At 42.9% G+C, this 20,201-nt stretch overlaps 1 protein-coding gene across 1 annotated transcript in view; it reads right to left on the bottom strand.

Annotated features, from left to right (window-relative positions):
• The window catches only part of plxnb1b (plexin b1b), a 97,571-nt gene extending 80,521 nt beyond the window's left edge, over positions 1–17,050 (bottom strand). The window contains exon 1 of the mRNA XM_079510872.1: positions 16,597–17,050. The gene's annotated coding sequence lies outside the window, so the exon portion shown is untranslated. The remainder of the gene's footprint in view (positions 1–16,596) is intronic.
• Positions 17,051–20,201: the final 3,151 nt, after the last annotated feature.

Here is a 20,201-nt window from a genome sequence, read left to right on the forward strand (position 1 = left end):
TCTATAGTGTACTTATAGTTTCATTGTACAGATATTCTACTGTTAGACGGATGTTAGGTTCTTAGCTTACTTATGATCCTTGACGACTATTTCTATGCATTTGATGTATTACGTTGTGTTGTTCTTGCTTACTGTAAATCGCTCTGGATTAAGAGCATATCTGCTAAATGCCTAAATTGTACTTCCATTACCATTGTTTTTTTTTTATCTCTATGCAAGGGGTCATACGCCCTTTGCGTGAACTCCCATCTCCCTTCCCATGACAACCCAATGTCTCATGGCTTCCACTTTGCTAACCCCCCCTCTCCCAACAATGGTCTGGTCTGTCCCTGCCAAGCATGTCAGACTTTCACACATCTCCAGAGATCACATAACGTTAGTGGCTGCAACACTGTTTAGAGTCAATCTAATTTAGGGACAGAGGGAAAGAGAGAAACACATAAAGGTTACTTTGTTTGTGTGGTTTTTATAGGGTCACAAAGTGGCCCACAGCCACCGAAATCACTGTTCATTGAGGACAATGATTCCAGTCATGCTCAAATCAGCAACGGCAGATAGCTTAATATAGCAAGGAATCAATCGGTGAGTTGCATAAATGCCAGTTGAATTTCAGTACCAATTCAGTACTAAGGATGAACTTGTGTGTTCACCGGCCAAATAACAAAATCTCCGTCTCCCGGCCTTCCGCCGCTAAAAGAACTGAGTACTGCGAGTAGAGGCAATGAATTAGGCTATCCGAAGTAGTCAGTGAGCTACTAGGTAAAAACTGATGAGGCCATATCCAGCCAGTCAGACTATTCCTCTAAATCAGGTCAAATCAGTTCCAATCAACAATAAGTCAAGGGGCACGGTGGCAGTCAGCAGCGCTGTCGCATCACACCTAGAAGGTCCCGGGTTCGAGGGCGCTGGGGGCGTGTTCTCTCCTCTCATCAGGTGGGGTTGGCGAAAGGGCCTTTCTGTGTGGAGTTCGCATGTTCTCCCCGTGTCCCCTAGTACAAAAAACAGTAATGCTTGTCTCTATACTGCCTCCCCTTGGTCAGCCTGATGGAGGGGAAAGGAACTGGTTGAAATAACGTGTTCCTTCCATGTGCTACGTCCTACCGGCGAAACTCCCCCCTGCTAGGTGATAAGAAGCGGCCTGCTCACTCCTCCTTACACATTAAAGGAAGCATGATCTCAGTTCGGGGCTGTCCCCAGGGTGGCAGAGCAGAGAGGATTACAGCTTAGGCAGTTGGCACGGGTGGAAAAAATGGGTTAAAGTCTTGTTATGGGAAAAACAATGATGTCAACTTGGGTAAAATGTTTCTTTGCTGTACAGTCACGCTTTCTTGGATTGCCATTTTAAAACTCTGAAGGCGCTGAGACCACCATATCTAGTCAAAATAACTTTACAAACCCAACAAAACAGCATGCAAGGCCAACATGCTCCAAGGACACTTATCCTATGTGAGTCTTGTGACCCAATAATGTGACCTCTTTGGTGAACTGCACACGTGTGTTAAATATCTAATTAGTATCTTTAATTTATTTCTTGTGCTATTAATCAAGATTGTCGTATTTAATCACATTGGACTGATCCTTTTTATTTCTCAAGCCATACGTTCCCACGCCATAGGAATGAACAGGAATTTCAGTGTGATCTTCTAGATCAGCTATTTTCTCTATTTGACGTACAGTAAATATCGACTTAATCACCATTCACCATATTATTACACCCGTACAACATTAAGGAACATATTCCATTTCTCATGAACTTTTCATCTCGGTGGAAGCCATGCAAATAAAACAAATGTGTCAGGCATGTATAATATTTATCTATGACTTGATGTCATTACTAGGTTCAATGGAAAAGGAAGGATCTACTGAATTTTCCACTTGATGTAGGCCTATCAAATTCAAACAAAACCTAGAGATTTGTGGGAAGATTGTGATCCAATTTCTCATAATAAGACTGCTAATTTCTTTGGCCATAATCCGTCTTTCCCAATTCCCATTAAATAAGGGTCTGTTCAAGCGTTGCTTGTTTGTTTCATGAACTATAATCCCCGTTCTTCTATGAAAATGTGCGGTTTAATCTAAAACAGCTTGCTGTAGCCAGATCCTGGATGATAAACCTGACTGCTGGATGTTGACATTGGATTGAACCGACACATTTTATTCCACATCTCATCTTCAAGCTTAGCACTTCAGTCCAACTTCCATTGTAAAAACAGTAAACATAAGTTTGTCTTCATCAACTCTTTTACATATCATCTGCATGCCAACATTAATAGGCTACATTCTATCACATAAATTAGTCTTGAACCGATGTATATCTGGATTGCTTTCAGATATACTTTTGAGATAAACATTCAGAATTCATAAATGTAATTAAAATAAGTAAATTGAAACCGGATCTCTCTCACCCAAGAAAAATGTAGATGCACTAGTGGCACTTACGCATATTTTCATCCATTAAAAAGACAGGTACTGCATTCCTCTGTAATCAGTTATTTGTTAAAAGTTGTTGTTTCCTTATATTCCTTGTCAAATGAGAGTTTACGTGTCAGCTTTTTACAGCACCGCACTTCTTAGTACAGCACAGAGATCACTGTCACTGTACAAACCAATACACCAAATTTACACCATAGCCTTTAACTGCCTTCGACTATGTAGGACATACGGTCACAGCAGTAATCAGTTCGTGGCGTGATCAATAAGTGAGCAGATTGACTGTCTGCAGTCGATAGGGGAGTGGAGGGCAGGGTCAGAGGACAGTCTGATGATGTCATGATGACTGAGCAAGCACATGTTGATGTTGGTGTGCAGTGCATGTACTGACTGCATGTGTGTGTGTGTGTGTGAGTAATAGTCAGGACTGTAAAACATATCTGGAGAGAAAAGGTAGGGACTATAAAGTTGCTAATAATGGGTGTTTGAAATGGAATCAAACAGACATTCTGTGAAGGGCCAAGTTTTATTTGCAATCAGCTTACCAAAATACAAATTTGCTGTGTAGAGACAAGCAGGAGTCTTCAGCAGGGGGCCCGGGACCCCTAAGGGGTTCTCAGAATTACTAGGGGGGCCGACAAATCTTTGTGTGATAGCAACTTTTATTTGACATCAACCACTTGAACCCTACCCTTGCTTTTTCTGAGGAGAACTTGAGACAAAAATAGCAGATCACCACGTTTGGTGTAGAGGGAAAACATTGCAGACCAAGTAAGATTCAAGATTGCTTTATTTGTACAGAGTGAAAGATCAAGTTGACTAAATACTGACTGAGGGCTGAAGTGGCTAAATGTCTGAAAATGAACATGAATCAAACATAACACTGATGATAGTGCTGGCTATGAAATCTATGAAAAGTTTATTCTGCGACACAATTTTATACAATATGTAGTGGGGGTCCCTGCTTCATGTCTCTCTCAGCTAAGGGGTCCTTGGCCTAATATAAAAATCACACGCGTGTGAAGTGAGGGACGCTCTAATCATCGTACATCATCAAGAATGGTGGTCCCTTATTGGCCAAGGGTTCCCACCAACATACATATGCCGATTTGCTCAGACACAAATGACGTAAATTCTCCATCCATTGTCAATGGCATTTAATGTTTGTGTACTGTTCAGACAGAATCCACACTATAGCTGTTTATAGGAAAAGAATTACACCCGTGTGAACTGAGTGGTGCAAGGTCTTATATAGCCTGATCAGCTGTGGTCTGACGTAATGTCAGTGACCATAGTAACCATGCTAATTTTTTTGGTACGAACACGGGTACACGGGTACAAAGCCAGTTGTTGGAGTGGTTTACACCACTCAAAAACATTAGAGCATGAAGATTTTCTACAAGCCTTTCTGTCCAGGGTCCTGGTTTCATAGTCTGGTCTCTCAACTGAGATCACAAGATTAGGTGCCATAACCAGAGACTGAGCTTGCCACATTCACAGTGAAATGTCTTAATTGTCTCCGCCAGGCCAAAGGCGTGGCTGAGACAATGTTTTTGCCCCTGTCCATCCATGTGTCACTGTGTGTCCGTCCGTGAGTAGCCTGGTCTAGCCAGCCTGCTTTCTGGTCTAGAGGGGCAACCGCTGGAGAATATTGGTTCACCGATCTGAGACAAACATCACACAAATCTTACACTATAATAGTCAAGTCATGTGATCACACATATATCTATAATAGTGAAATCATGTGATCAACACGTGTTTTTCATATTGCATCGTGATTGGCTAAGATTGCCTTCTAAAGTGGCCCGTTTTGAACAAAATGCCTCAAATCATGAACGTCCGATTGCCGTGAAACTTTGCATGCACATTCCCACTAGGCCAAGGAAGAAACTTTGTTGCTGAAACCTTTTTTGCGAAACATGAGGTTTGGACAAAATTTGTAGGAGTAATAACAAAAATTGTTACTACTAGGCAACCCGGCCTGGCGGAGACCGGTGTTGTTCCCATACCAGGCGCACACTTTGCTAGTTGTATCTCATCCCTAGAGATGTCAATGTTTGTGTTCATGACAAATGTGTTTTTATTTTTCACTCACTGCTTGACATACTTTTGGTTAACCTATAACATTGTGGAATGTACTCTGCCCAAATGATCACCCTGTGTCCACTCTGGACAGCAACACCATACGTTTGTGTCCATCTGAGAATGTCTGTTTTAGGTATAAGTGTGTGTGTGTGTGTGTGTGTGTGTGTGTGTGTGTGTGTGTGTGTGTGTGTGTGTGTGTGTGTGTGTGTGTGTGTGTGTGTGTGTGTGTGTACACGTGTGTTCTGGCATTGTGTTTCTGCTACCAGAATTCCCTACAGCTGGATCTCATTAGGACATCTGTGTTCAACTGAGAGGACACGTGCAATGTGTGTGTATGTGTGTGTGTGTGTGTGTGTGTGTGGGGGAGCACAAAAATATAAATTTCTACAAAGTGTTGAAGAATGAGGCATATGAACCTACAAGCGAACAAAAGAAGGGCTTGGATGTGTGAAATGTAAATAATTAAAATAGACTTGTTTACACATTGTGCCTAAAAGTGTTTAGCACAAAAAACTATCCATGCATCGTAAAAGGTATGTAAAAAAATAAAAAATATAGCACACCTAATAATAAAGACAGAAATGATAAGAATTAGCACTAGCTCTAAACAAAGCAGGCAGTATTATGACACACTGTATTATAACTACAGTGTGAGAAAAAGTGGAAGCCTGTGAGTGAAGTTCAGCTGGACTGGTGCACTGGAAACAATGCTTTGAGTCCTAAATACAGAACAAGTCAATAATGTCAAACAGGAGGGGGAGTTTACGCTATAAACTTTTGTTTAACAGCTCGCCCCTCTAAACTTCACTCCTGCTGGGCACAGCAGGACTGTATATTTTTAACATCCCATCTCTTGCTACCTCCGATTCAGACCCTTTCATGGGGGAGCTCACTCACTGGGGCCAGAGTATGTTCAACAGAATTGTTTTTCTTTTTTAAAGGACAAACTGGACAGGACTTCCAGGACCTCACATTAGGCACACTAGGCAGTTTTTTGGTGATGGGATTCACGGACACCTGCAGCCCCCCCAGACTGCATGGTTTGCCAGTGGTAGGAGTTTGGGCTCTGTTGATGTTTCCATGGAAGGAATGTTAATGGCCACTGAGATACAGTCAGTACAAGTATCACAATAGGATCACAGAAGACAAAGAGGAGAAGTAGAAGGGGAGGATGATACATTGGTGCAGGCACAATACAAAAGAAACCCTGAACTCTTATCAGAGATTCCACGGGAACTTGATTTATGCACGACACCTTGGCCTTGGGCTATTTCATGCTAACGTGAAGGCTTATCTTACTCCCACACAGAAAGACGAGTGAAAACAAAACTATATTCTAGTTTGAGAACTAACTATATGGGGGCAGGGCCGCAACTAACACAGATTTCTTTTTTGAGTGGTGTAAACCACTCCTACAACTGGCTTTGTTAGTTTGTCTGTCTGTCTGTTCGTACCAAAAAATGAGAATGGTTGCTATGGTCACCCAGTTCACACGGGTGTGATTTCATTACGTCAGACATTACGTCAGACCACAGCTGATCAGTCTATATAAGACCTAACACCACTCAGTTCACACGGGTGTGATTTTTTAAATGATTTACGGCTTCAGTGTCGTAATAATTACCTAGTACTAACCAAATTACCTACCCAAGTACTTTATACTATCAGACTATACAACTACAATAACAACTACACAATAACAACTATATACAATAACGCTGCTGTTGTTTTCAGCAAAGTACTGTCACCTCCCACCCAGGGTAATTTGGAAAGTGGAGCAACAGGACAGCACAGCATTTTACACCTTTATAACAAGTGGAGATGGAGATTAAACAGCTCGGTGTGACCCACGGGCAGTGCTCAGTCCCTGACGAGGACAACAGAGGGAGTGTTATTTATCACACGCACAAGAAAACACACAATCTAACAATGACAATGTTAGAAGTATGCTCCAGAATCCACTGGCATTCTCACATGATCAATCAATGCAATGGACCATGAAATGTGCTCAGATTCCAGGCAGGAAATGTCCCGTCATCGTTTACACTCATTGCTAATGTTAACTAATTACCGTGGCTTAAAACATATCATCCCCTTTAAAAGAATGTTCAGTCACTTTTCTATAATTTTAAGTTTAGACTGTCGGTAAGTGTGGTGAATTTTGTGGTTACTGGTTTTATTTGATTTGTTTTCGGGTTGTTTTATAGCACTTTCACTGTGGAATGCAGCAGCACATGTAGACTGCCTGGTAGCCGAGTGGGCGTGGAGCAACAAAGAGATACAGTATTATGGAGTTTTTTTTGTGAGTATCCAGTAGTTCTGAACGGTGACACTTCTAACATCTTAATGGCCAGGCAGTGGCAGCATACTTTAAAAGAAGTTAGCAAGTAGGCTAGACTCTAGCCTACTCATGGGATACAACGTTTGGGAACCACTGGAAACGTTTTATCCCATGACCCAAAAGAGAAATGAAAATGTTAGATTTCTTTGAGGAATGTTTTTTGAAAATAAAGACAAACAAACAAACAAATAAAGGGACCCATAAAAATGTGTATCTGAGCCACAAATGTGTCCCGACCCAGTGTTTGGGAAACAGTGGGCTAGAGAGCCTGCTTTAAACACCTCAGGCCCTATTTTTGTCAGTGCTAAACCCTAAACTTATTTACCTTTTTTTTTACTATTTTGAAAAACATTAAAATTGTTCAACTAGCCGATCTACATCAACATAAGCTTGTAGATTGGCTATTTTAACTATTACAATTTTTTTTTCAAAATAGTAAAAAACTTAAGGCAAAGAAATTGGGAAGGAAGGGATAAGGGGTTTAGCACTGACGAAAATAGGGCCCTTAATCTATTAAGAACTAGATGGGCAGAGGTCATCTACTTAATGTTATTGGCGCACCACTGTTGGCATCATGGGAGGGGGAGATGAGGAAGAGTACAAACACACTAGGACTGGTCCCAAATAACTGAAAGTAGATTAACTGAGCGTCATACTATTGAGGGGCATTTAGCACAAATCATGCTAGACCTACAGCTTATCATCGCTAGCTATGTTGCTAGCAACAGGGCAGGTTGAGCAACTAAAGATACAAGCGGTGAACATTAGCAAATTACTTTATGATGATGGAAATGTTTCCGTAGAGTCGTTCTATTTCAATTATCAAGGAACATGGACTTTTGTCACATACGTCCACAGACACAGAGGCAGCCCACGTAATAATACCAACTTTAGTTTAACTCTACCCCAGGCTTACACTGACTGGGCATGTAACGGATACGATTCGTTCACGGAGGGGCTGCCAACATGTATGCTGCCAATATAATCACACGACATCACCCACCCCCAAATGAATAAACAATTTTAAAGAAGAAGAAATTAAGGTTCAAACAAATTCCACCAAAAAGGTTCAAACCCCAATAAATTACTTCGGGGCCGGGGCCGGGGCCAGCACGCACGGGCACACCATAGAGTATATAAACGGATAGAGACCGAACTGGAGCGTTATTCATTTCAGTGGAAGTTGCTCAGTGGCGTTTTGAAGCACCCGGAAGACTTCCGGAAGTATAATTATAACTCAATGGCTCGAGCGAGCGGAAGTTTAGCCTAGCCTAGGCCTTTTCACGTGACGTCATGAACGTCCGTCCACTTCCATTAAGTGCTGCAATTCCACATTTCGCCAGTAGGTAGTGGCATCTTCAACGTTGGATAGCCTTACTGGGGGCTTGGCGCACACACACACACACACACACACACACACACACACCCCTTCCTAAAAGTGCACGAGAACCCTGAAACAGAGGACTAGTTCATTTCTAGCCAGATTAAAGCTACAGAGGTGGAGCTGGTGGAAAAGCTTATTCTTGGTAAGCAAGAAAAAAAACCTTAAGCTCTCCATTAATAACACAAGGAGAGAGTGTTATTTATGAAAGCTGCCTGTAGGCTCATTGTACACAGGGACTTAAAGTATATTGTAAGCCAAGCAAGCAGAGCCAATACATTACAACAGAGTTCAAGGCTCTCCAAAGGCTTTCCAAGCCCAATGCTTTCCACATGAAATTTGGTCTCCTCTGAAGAGATCTACCCAACATTTAACTTGTAAAATTAAGAATTAGTGGCACGTTTCCAGTTTATTTCACCCAGATTACACCTCAAAGCATCAGGAACAGAACCAATTTTGTGGATCAGTTTAAGGATTGCCTAAATCAGAGCTAAGTAATCAGTCAAAGGGGTGGGATTTATATATGCCCTTGTGTTGCTGCTAGTGGCCAATTACAGTCTTATGTGATATTAGAGTGTCAAAGAGCAAGATATTCAAAAAGGTTTAATAAGAACTCCTGTAGAATTCTTATATTAACATTGAAAGTATGCCATCATGTCATGGCACACGTCCGCTGTGTCCAACAACACAGTTAAGGATGAGATCGGGTGACCCTTTGGTTGGCGCAGCATCATGTTTCCTCAAATGATTCCCCCAAGCCAAGAGCGATATTTACTTTGAAGGGCAGGTCATTTGTGAACCTGTCAACCTGAGGTTAGGTAAGGCAAATCTGGGATGGTCTGGGGACACTGCGTCCTTCATTTGCGGAGTACAGCTAGCAGCTAGCCAATGTACTCAACTGTTAACAGGATCAGCCAACATTCAGTCTCCTCTCTCCATAGCAACTCCCTATTTCCCAGGACTGAAAGGTTCCCTCCCCCTGGAGTGTTTAAAGGGAGGTGGGGGAGGGTTAGGGGGTTAGTGCCCAGCTTTGGCAGCCTCCTTGAGAAAAAAGGGTGTTCCTGGGGAAACTCAACGCTGCTCATTTTCCTAAAGCCGCCATGGTTGCCACTTAGCAACAGTCGCCTGTGTCGGTATTCCAAAACGCTGCCTTTCACACCCGTCTGCATGGCTGCCAAACCGGCACACATGAGCACCAAAAAGAAGACAAGTATGACCACAGCAGATGCTTCTTGTATTGTTGCCTCTGGAGTCAAAAGCCAAAGCTTGCAACCTGACGTAATTTAGATGATATTCAATTTCAAAGCGAGTCCATTCAATACCATAAACCTGGGTGTATGGCCACCTGCCTGGCTGCAGCCCTGTAAAGGAAAGAAGCAGAAGCACCACTACACTGGATAAAAAAAAGCAAAAAATTACGCTCAATGTGTTCATTGCCATCTTGAAGCAGGAATCCACTGCACAGACTTGGAAAAACAGAATGACGACAACTTTGTGGCTTCAAAGTAGTTATAGTTTTTTCGCGCTCATTTTTTGTGGTGTAGGCGAGGCAGGTTGGGCTTCCAGGTGGTAGACAGTCTAGACACGCCCCCATCCTACCACACCCACTCACCTGTCTGTCCCTCCTCGAAGGTAGAGGAAGATGAGATGGCCCGTCAACACCAGCTGTTCTGCAACTGACAGAGCAAAGGAGAGACGCACGCACATCGTCCTTTTCCTCTACTCTCCCCTTCCCCCAATGCTCTCCAAGTTTGGAGTTGGACAACTCCTCTTCCTCCCCCCCCCCCCCCCACCAGCACCTCCTCTCACTCTACTCTCCAGCTCCTCTGCCCAGTTCTCTCCCTCTCCTTGTTGCTGGCCGGCCTTTTCAGCCCTTTCCTTTTCAACAAAAGAAACAAAAGGGAGGCAGGGCTGCTTTCTCTCTCTCCCCCCTGCAGAGAAAAGGGGAGGGCGGAGATGAAGAGTGAGAGACAGAGACAAACCTGCAGGGACAAGACCACCCTTTATCAAGCTGCAAAAAATAAGTACATCAAAAACGAAAAGAAGAAAGAAAAAAAAAGCATCTGCATGCACGTATCACATACATATAAAGCCATTAACACTTGCACGCAAACACCATTGGTAATATGATACACACACTTACTTGCATCCCAGCATCATATTAAATCTGTGCAGGTGCACACACAGTGACAGTCATACACAATACAGTGGAGGATTAGCTGTGTGAACATACGGTTTGCTAAGGTATATAATGTCTACTGTCAGTTCTTATATTCTGCAAGTTTCCCATAAATGAAAGCTTTGCATTTATCCCAAGAATGTGTGTCTCTGTCTGCGTCAAATCTACCCCTGTCTCCTCACCTGCCCCAGGTGGAGGTCTCTTCTAACAATCATTGGTTCAATGACAAAGGCCCTGTCAGCCATGTTATCCTATTTCAGCACTATAGGGCCTCTCTCTGGGCCTTCCACAAAAGTTTGATTCAACTTGTAGAAAAGATGGGAGACGATAGAGGAGTGTGGTTAGGTCTATGAGTTATGTGAATGCAAGCCCAAGGGAGAGTGGTGAGAGGGATAAAGGCTGAGGAGTAATGACGTATAGAAAGCAGAGAAAGGGCTAGAATTCAGACACTTCAGTCAGGGTAACAAACAGTGTGTTGTTCTGATGCCATTTCTTTGTCACGACGCACACTACAGGTCTATAAATTAAAAGTTTAGAAAGAACTAGTTATGCCCGGGATACACCGACAGAATGGAGTGTGTGTGTGTGTGTGTGTGTGTGTGTGTGTGTCCTATGATTTATTGATCGATCATTTTATTTTTGTGTCCTGCACACAAAGTGCCCAACCCTCAATGGGTTTAGAAGACACCATATTATGATTAAAGCATACTTGTGTTCACATAATGCATTCTATTACAGCTGTGTATAGTTTTAATGTTGTGTTTGTGTTGTTGTGAATTAGGGTTGATGTTGTGTTGGTGATGGTGTTGCGTAGTTGTGTTGATGTAGTGTTGTCAATGCTTTTTTGTGTTGTGTTGTGTATGTGTTGTGTAGTACTTTAGTGTTGATAGTGCAGTACCCTTCATTCATTGGCATCACTTTGCCGGCTTCCATTATCAAAACACAGGCTGCATGAAGGCGACTGGTTGGACAGTTCTCGAGATACGTAAAAGGACACACAACCACAACTTCAGGACTTCACAGGTAGATAGACTGTGAATATAGACCTTAGGGTTAGGCAAACACACATCGACTCCATTCATGGGGGAACAACCAGAAATGAATGAACAGACATGATACATGCATACATGCATGCGCACAAGCAGGCTGGCGCACGCACACACACACACAGCATATGAGCTGCATGTGGTGGAGGCATGCAGGGTGCCCTTATGAGTTAATAATTCACCCTCTTATAGGACACTTCAGTGGCTGCTTCAAAGGAATTCCAACACTGTGCTGAATCTATTTTACATGGCACAACACTGTATCTGGGGCTCTATTAACATATCTGAATATTGAACAGTTTTTAACGTCTAATTAAATCCTAAGAGAATTTAGCAGCGTTATCGCAGTTTTATTTTTATCAGAACTAAAATCAGCCTTGTTTATCTCAAGAACTGAAGACTTGCTGATTTAAATCAAGGGCATACTAGAGGGGGAGATGCAGCACGTCAAGCAAAGGTTTACAGCTGGGATGATCACCACAAGCAATATGCCCCAATAATTTGTGTGGTGGGGGGACATTCAAGTACAGTACAGGGAGTATAATGTAGGATTCCAGGCACGGAGGCATTTCTAATACAGGCAGGAGCACCAGCTCATTAGTGACTTAAGAAGATGGGCATTAAAGATATTCATGATAGTGTAATATGCAGAATCAGGGGCTATTAATCAACCTGAAACCATAATCTGCATTCAAAGAAAATAGTTCACCCGTGCCAAGTTTTCTTCTCGACTCATCTTATGGGATTCAGATAAAAGCGCTGGCTTATCCTTTAAAGATGCATGTATGTACAGTATTTGTCTGCATCATGGAAATCCACTTTGCTCCCATGTAGGGCAAATGTATAAAGTTAGATCATGGATTAGCCCATTTTATTTCATGGGAGTGGTCTTAAAAGCTATATTCATTTCACATTCATTGTACAACTCAGTTCATCAAATGAGATAGACTGCAAGATTGTGCATTGTTATAGATTTTCTAATCTTTATTTAAATGCTTTCTAATTGACAAATGTCCTCAGATAAGGCAGTATTTGATGTCTGCCATCTAGAGAGATATTCAGGTCTCGTAGAAGGGTGGCATTGGAGTATCAGATTTTGTACCCACCATTTATCCCTCCTCCTTGGGGGTTTGCACCACTAACATAATTGTCCCTAATCTTCCTGCATCTGTTGGCTTGCAAAGGCCCATTAAAACAGCCACACCACAATGATAAGGTTGCTGACTTAATGCCCAGTGACATAATTAAATTGAGTATTTAATCTGACCATGAGAGCCAAGGGGCCCCAGATCCCTGCCAGGCCCTTGTCTGCCCTTCCAAATAACTTATACTTGATCCACGTTAGATTGATCATCTTCTCCTGAACAGATAGGAGGTTAAAAGCAGAGCTGTCTGTGTGAAAGCTTCCTTAACAATTTTGCTCTATCATTCTCCCGCTCGATAACTATTTAAATTCCTTGACTCGAATCATAAGCACATCACAGTATGTCAAGAGGCTCTTTCCACAAAGCACATGGCTCCAGTTGTAGAACTATAGTGCCCACAGTGTGCGAGCATTATCTTTTAGTTTTCATGGAATATTTATTCGCTTAGCAGTGCACCTGCCCATCTTTGGGTGTGGAATCCACACCCAAAGGATGTGCATGTCTTTCCTCCCTTTATATTCAACTTCACAGTGGGCCACATTCAATATGCATAGAAATTATGTGCACAGGTAAAATATATCTATTTGTATATATTTGCAAATATTCGTGCATTTTGATTAAAGATCCCGGAAGAAGATAGATTTTAAGTTAACAGTTTTCATATCTATCTTCTATCTATAAATGCACCATGTCTCTGTGTGTACGTCTGAAATCCACGTAACTCGAGAACCGTTCGCCCCACCGACTTCAAATTCGACACGCGGTGTTAAGTCCGTCGGATCGCCGGTCGTCCAGAACCAGCACAAAAGCCTCTGCCCAGGCACGAGAAAGGGCTCCTGCCCAGGCTCCATATATGGAGCTGGCCTGTTCTGACATCAAATCACAATGATGTTCTTCTGATCTGACATCTGCATAGTATATATATTTGGGCATGCCGGACAAAGAAACTCCATATATGATCTCTCTATATGGCGCTTGCCTGTTCTGACATCACACTGATGTTCTGACATCACAATGATGCGCGACCTCACCCTTTATTAGCCAAAATTGATCACACCTGATCTCCCCCCAACAGGCACCGTTCTAGTCATTCAAAAGGGTGGGAGATCTAAAGGTCAGAGGTCAAAAGTCAGAACACGAAAGTTGTGTGAGACGCATATGAGAAATGAGGAGACGCATATGAGTATGCGGAGTCCCTTTGGACGTGGTCCCTTAATAACAGTGAAAAACGTGGAAAACAATGCGTTTAAACGGCACGCAGGTCATTTGAATGAAGCCCATTGTCTTTGGCAAGTCCAGGACACGGTGAGTAGAGTACATACATACATTCATCAAGTGTTTCTGCTCAGTCTGTATTACATCTCATTTGGCACGTTGCAGCAGCCCTGTCCCAAGCACAGCCTGTACCAAGAAAACACTTACTCAACGCCACTGCTGATGATCTACTGCCACCACCACCAAACACAGCCATCAAAGCTTCTAGCCTATCTCCGTCCTTGACTGGACCTGTTAATTAGCAGCCCGACAGGATAAATGCCACCGCTGATGCTAAACTAGACAAATCATGGGATTGTCGCCTCGCCTCTGATTGGACAGCGTCTGCCCTCCAAACCTCACCCCAGCAAGCACTGACACTGAGCCTGTTTCGAGGACGTTTGACTGAAAGAGAGGGACTACCGAGTACCGTATGATGAAAGGTTTTGAATGATGCCACGTGTTCTCAATGCCCTATCCAGCTGTTAGACATAGAAGACAAGAGCAACAGACCTCCCTTCACCCTTTGACCTTTGGCAACTTGACAGTGGTAGAATGTCAGAGGTGATCCTTGTTTATAGGAAGACAGTTGTTACAATTGCGCTGTCACACTTCCTATTATAAAGCCAATAATCCAGTGTAATTGTATAGTTCTTGAGTAATTATGTGAAAGCAAGCAGTTTATTTTGTTGCCTATCCATGTTTTTGTTGTCTTTTTAAAGGGGACAGACAGAGTAGACTGGCAATCGTCTGGCAGAGTATAACTTTCAATATTTTCAGTAATATCACTCAAATACCAATAAGCACTTTCCTTGAAGGTTTGCACACAAAATAAAAGAAAGATGGGATTCCCAACCCCCCTCATTTCAGGTTGTTTCAGGTGAAGTGGGACCTTACGGTCAAATTGTGAACCATAATGACAGCATTCATACACATTTACACAATATCAAAGGTCATTTCACAAGTCAGGATTGCACTCGCCCTGGGTGTCTGAATTTGTCCAGGTACAAGTGCAAGAACAGGCCAACGGCTAATTTGGCTCATCTACAGCCATTCATTCGGGAAGAAGAGAAAACACATGTCCCATTCAGCTCCCAAAGACTACTTTCATTCTTCTCTGCTTAAAAAAACAAATTCCTAATTGCTTACACCAATAAACGGACATACATCACAATCATGGCTTAGCTCTAGCTATTACTCAACTTCTCAAATAATGGCCAACTATAATTTGTGTGCGTCTGTCAAGCCGGACTACTTTCCTGAGGTCTGTCTTTATTTTTGGATCAGGATGTCCTGATATATTCAGCCATTCATATTCCATGTCTCCATATTTAATTATTAAAAATGATATATAAATCAAAATGTTGTTCCCCAAAGCCTTTCAAGCAGTGACAAGAGATAGATTTTAGAGATTGACCATAGTGGAAAAAGACCAGTTAGAAGAAAGATCTAACGACTTAGCCTCACAAGAGAGTGAGGAGACATATTACGGTTTTGAGATCCATTCAATGTACGAAACAATTTAGATCGTTTCAACTTTTCCCCACAAAGGAAAATGAACAAACAAGGCATTGCATAAGAATAAATATAAAATAAATACACTAGCATAGAAGTTAACACTGTTTAGTTTACAGTCAAGATCTGAATAAGGCCTACTGGTAGGTAATTTCTACAGTGCATTCCATGAGCAATCATCATCAGGAAGGGATATTCCAATTGATGTATTGACTATAGGCTACTAAGCCCTCAGTTTAGTTAAGCTGCACCATGAGCAGATGGCTATGGGGTTTAAGAATGACACTACCCTGTGACCCCATGACATGAAAAATACAGCAGTCACAACACTCTCACTTCTGTTCTCTCACTTCACTTCTCACTCTCTCCACACACACACACACACACACACACACACACACACACACACACACACACACACACACACACACACACACACACACACACACACACACACACACACACCTCCAAGATGTATTCTTAAATGTATTTTATTATGAATAGCAACATCATCTAGGCTAGACTAAACATATCGCTAACTACAGCCACATGGGCGACTGACTGTTTAACTTTGACTAAAATGTCAAATTATAGTTTTTTAGCGTTTGACTGTTCAAAATCCTTCCACTTGAACGACCTATGTGCAACGCCGCCTAGTGGACATGTAGCAGAACAACCAGTGCGCCCAACTTGCTGTGCTTTCTGCCTTCTTCATTGAGCCAAGTTGAATCCTCGATAGTAGAATTATCAAGCGTTATAAATTACACATTTTTACACTCGTTCAATCAATGTAAGGAAAATAAATAAAAAACGTCACAAACGTGTCGACTGGCTTTAAATTGAGTTGTTCAAATCAGAGGATGACTTTGGTTTCATTGTAACTGGTTTTGTAAATCGTGATGCGACTGCAACAATAAACCTCCCTAACTTTAACTACTTCAAAGTGAACCACAAAGATTAAGCAACAATCACACCACACGTAACACTTTAGCATAAACTAAATCAATCCAAAGGTTTTAGACTTTATCGTAGAAACTTGCGGCGGTTCCCCGGGGGGGTGAGGTTTGTTTCAATATACACACAAGTGTGTGTGCGATACTGCGATTGTCAATGGTTGCACAGGGAATTACGTTTCAAACGCAAATGCGAAGAAGTTAACACACGTAACGTTACGCATTAGTGGCTATGAAATAAACCATAGGAATCACAGTGAAACTCACCTTGTTCAGTAAAGAAGGCTCCACTTCGCGGTCCACTACTCGCTAATTCCTTGTTTTAGGCTTAGTTGGGAATAAAGCAAGTTTCCATTTACCGCGACTCCAGCGACGCCGGGGGTGATATATTCCAATTTGTCCGCAACCAGTGTGTCTCTACGTTATATCCAAGAATATATCGATTCCAAGAGGTATGTTAACACAATTTCCATTGTCGTTCACATGTGGAAAAAGTCACTTTAATTTACGTTGTTTCCAAAACCTAGCACATTTGTGAATTTTGGCGCACTTATTTAATATATAGCCTACCTAAAGACGAGCGCCCAGATGTTCTCGCTCTACTGACGCTTTGCTTTCACGAGCTAATATAACGTCGGCCAGCACATGGATGAACCGGCAAATTGTGGCGAGTGAAATGAGAATGGTTTTGGGGACGAGTCTCTCAGCCCGGCCCCCTTAACGCGTGAAAAGAGGCTTGGCAAAGAAACGGGCTCGTGAAATCCATCGGTGAATGGTGGACCCCTCCTGGTCAACTGTAGACATGTTCCTGTACCTGTCTACCCAGTACCCTACCCTAACCTGGGGTCTAAGCATAGACTGTAGAAAAGGGTCTGAGACAGACAGACAGACAGACAGACAGACAGACAGACAGACAGACAGACAGACAGACAGACAGACAGAGATTAGATAGATAGATAGATAGATAGATAGATAGATAGATAGATAGATAGATAGATAGATAGATAGATAGATAGAGATGGATAGATCTGGGACATCAGATGCATATGGATAGAGGCCAGCCACATAAGGGCCACATACAAAGCCTTCTTTTTACTCAGAAGTATAGATAATGCTGCACAAGGCTATGTTCAGTTCAAAGATAGCCCATTACCACCACCACCCCCACTTCCCACACAGCATGCCACTGCTCATAGCCAATACCAACATCTCCTTAACACAAACCAAGAATAGTAGCCAGCGAGAAGACAGAAAAAATGCACAGATAATGAAATATAATATAATCAGAAAAATATATAATTGCATTTAACAATTGTGTGTGTGTGTGTGTGTGTGTGTGTGTGTGTGTGTGTGTGTGTGTGTGTGTGTGTGTGTGTGTGTGTGTGTGTGTGTGTGTGTGTGTGTGTGTGTGTGTGTGTGTGTGTGTGTGTGTGTGTGTGTGTGTGTGTGTGTGTGTGTGTGTGTGTGTGTGTGTGTGTGTGTGTGTGTGTGTGTGTGTGTGTGTGTGTGTGTGTGTGTGTGTGTGTGTGTGTGTGTGTGTGTGTGCAGGCCGGTGCAGGCTGAGAGGGAAAGGGACTCCCTTAAAGGGAGAGAGAGAGCAGAAGAAGGTGGGGGTGTCTTCAGTTTCGACTAAACAGTGTGTGCGTAATGTGCACATATGTCTCTGTGCATGTGTGCCTGAATCTGCGCATAAGTTTCTGTATGCGTGAGCACAGGCCTGCATTCAGAGCTGGGGGACAGAGCACTATGATGGAAAGAGGAAAAGCAGGGTGTGTGAATGAGCGCGCCTGTCTGTCAGAGGTAACACGTTGCATTCATGCTCCCTGAAAAACACTGAGCCATTCATTCACTAGGACACAGCTCCCAGACCACTCCACTGAATACCAACGTTGCCTTTCAGAGCAGATTGGAGAACTGGGCTGGTAGGTTAGGAAGAGAGAGGGGGTGGAGGGAGTTGCTGGGAAGGGGGAGGTTTTGGCTGGGAGTGGGTCAGGGGGCAACCCCCCCAGCCCCCCTTGTGGTGATTTCCATGGGAGCATGCCCATGCACAAACAAACTCACATGTCTGCACACAAATCCACACAAGAGAGTATGCTGCACACATGCATACGCATTCCAACACACACCTGTGTCAAATACTTTGTAGAGTTTGCAACAATGGCAACAATTGTGTGCATTGGGTTACCTTACCCAGGGCTGTTGCTTTGTACCAAACATGCACCAGTGGCTCAGACGCAAATGCAAATGCAAAACCAGCAGCTGATGCTGCCAGTGTGGAGATCTCCAAACTGCTGGCAAACGCATCAGTGTGTACGCTCTCCCAGTATTATCTTATTCCTGTGCTCCCTATACATGTTCCACAGGCAGTGGTCCCTGTAATATAGTCCAGATTTGAAGAGTGGGCCTCTATAGTTGTACCGGTGCTTACCGCCAACACTGGACCCTCAAAAATTTGCTTACCGGATAAACCGATCCACAGATGACACTGTCCATAGCCACAATTAACGCTCCACACCGCCCTCACCCTCAGCCCTTGGCCCAAGAACTGGCCACTGAGCCAAAGCCTTTGCATGAATTTTAGTGGTTATTACATTTATATTTCTTGTCAAAGGGCTTAGCCATTCATCTCAATAACAGAGCCCCAAAAGTCCCACTGAAAAATGAAGGAATAGACAAAACATTCAAATTGAAAATCTAACAAGAAGTGTCTTAAGCCTGATTTATATAGCTTGGAATCCAGACTAATTTGCTCCGGATTTTTTTTTTTTTTTTTGAGTGGTGTAAACCACTCCTACAACTGGCTTTGTTAGTCTGTCTGTGCTAAAAAAATGAGCACGGTTGCTACGGTCACCCAGTTCACCCGGGTGTGATTTCATTACGTCAGACCACAGCTGATCAGGCTATATAAGACCTTACACCACTCAGTTCACACGGGTGTGATTTTTTATTTTTGAGTGGTGTAAACCACTCCTACAACTGGCTTTGTTAGTCTGTCTGTCTGTCTGTGCTCAAAAAATTAGCATGGTTGCTACGGTCACCCAGTTCACACGGGTGTGATTTCATTACGTCAGACCACAGCTGATCAGTCTATATAAGACCTTACACCACTCAGTTCACACGGGTGTGATTTTTTTCCACTTTAAAAGAAATCTGGCAGGGGCAAACTTTATTTAGCGACAGGCAGGCAGAAATAAAATAGAAAATGTGCTGCCTGCCTAAATAATGTTTGGAGCATCTTAATTAAGTGTTTCTACAGTTTTGGCTCAGCACCAATGGAGGATGTGCGTTACTTTTATTACCCTGAAAGTTTCACCTACACTCCTACAGGATCTGACACAAATTTTGACCTGAAGGTCAAGATTAATGTATCCCTGAGCAAGCAGGCAAGCTCCGTAGGGCATAGCAGTGGTGGCCATTTTGTGGTGCCACAGATAAAAAAACCATTATTGTTTTACATAGATATTTCCAAAAATAATTATATACATCATCTTAAATGTTTTTTTTGTGGCTTTTGCGGGGACAGAGACAGTAGGCTGACAGGAAATGGGGAGAGAGATGGGGGGGTGACATGCAGTAAAGGCCGTCGGGATCGGGGGTTGAACCCGCGGCACACTGCCAGACTGGATTACCAGTCTGGCAGATTTTTCTGTGCCAGTCCGTGTTGTGTGACCATTGCACGATAGAGCATAAATGACTCATGAGTTAATATGACATGCAGGTAAATGTTGTGCTGTTGAGTGCAAGTCTCTCTGTGTGTGTGTGTGTGTGTGTGTGTGTGTGTGTGTGTGTGTGTGTGTGTGTGTGTGTGTGTGTGTGTGTGTGTGTGTGTGTGTGTGTGTGTGTGTGTGTGTGTGTGTGTGTGTGTGTGTGCT

Source organism: Electrona antarctica (genome assembly GCF_951216825.1).
Source record: "Electrona antarctica genome assembly, chromosome: 9".
Classification (NCBI taxonomy): Eukaryota; Metazoa; Chordata; class Actinopteri; order Myctophiformes; family Myctophidae; genus Electrona; species Electrona antarctica.